The sequence below is a fragment of the Myotis davidii genome, unplaced genomic scaffold (genome assembly GCF_000327345.1).
Source record: "Myotis davidii unplaced genomic scaffold, ASM32734v1 scaffold120, whole genome shotgun sequence".
NCBI classification, from domain to species: Eukaryota; Metazoa; Chordata; class Mammalia; order Chiroptera; family Vespertilionidae; genus Myotis; species Myotis davidii.
In genome coordinates this window covers 6,829,419-6,830,297 of record NW_006294778.1, presented here as the reverse complement: position 1 = coordinate 6,830,297, position 879 = coordinate 6,829,419, and positions in this window count along the sequence as shown.

Genomic DNA, 879 nt, shown 5'->3' with positions numbered 1-879 from the left:
TTTTCTATTTCTGTGTGTTCGTACATCTTGTTACTACAGGCCCTCCCTTGTTTTTCCATGCCTCCGGCTTTGAGTCCAGGAACATTTATTATTTCTGCTTGGTTGGTTCCAATGGTTAGGCTGGCTCAAACTGCCATGTCTGCCCCTGCCTATGTTCCACCTGCCTTTGTTTCCCACTGAACCCTTCCCTTATCTGCCTGTGTTTCAAGTTAACCCTCTCAATATTAATGTAAGAACCAACAAGACAGGGTACAAAGCTATTCACTAAGCCCTTGCTGGGTAGCTCAGTTGGTTAGAGCATTGTCCTGGTATACCAATCCCTGATCAGGGCACATACAAGAACCAACCAATGAATGAACCAATAAGTATAACAACAAAGTGATGTTTCTCTCTCTATGTCTCACTCCCTCTCTCTAAAATCAATACATTAAAAATTTTTTTAACTCATTATTATACCAAATAAATATGTTGCACATGTTTATTACATATTTATAGGAAAGACATGTTTTTAATTGTTTTAAAATTATACATTTGAAGTATGGTAGCAATCATCTCAGGTAGAATCTATAGTTTAAGTTTAACCCTGCTGTTTGGTTTCTGTACTTATTTGTTTGCTAAAATAATAGAAAAGTTATTTTGATTTTCTGAAGTATATAAATTATACCATTCGATTAAATACCCTATTGATTGTAATGTGAATATCCCATGGGTTGTCTCATACTGGTCTTAGCATGTTTTCCTTTACCTGGGAAAGACAGCACAGTTATCCCGAGGTCAGAGGGCTCCAGTTAACATGTCCCTGTTGACTCAGTGTTCTGGAGACCCAAAACAAAAACTGTAATTTAGATAACATGCCTAAGTTTAACCCAGGTTCCTCAA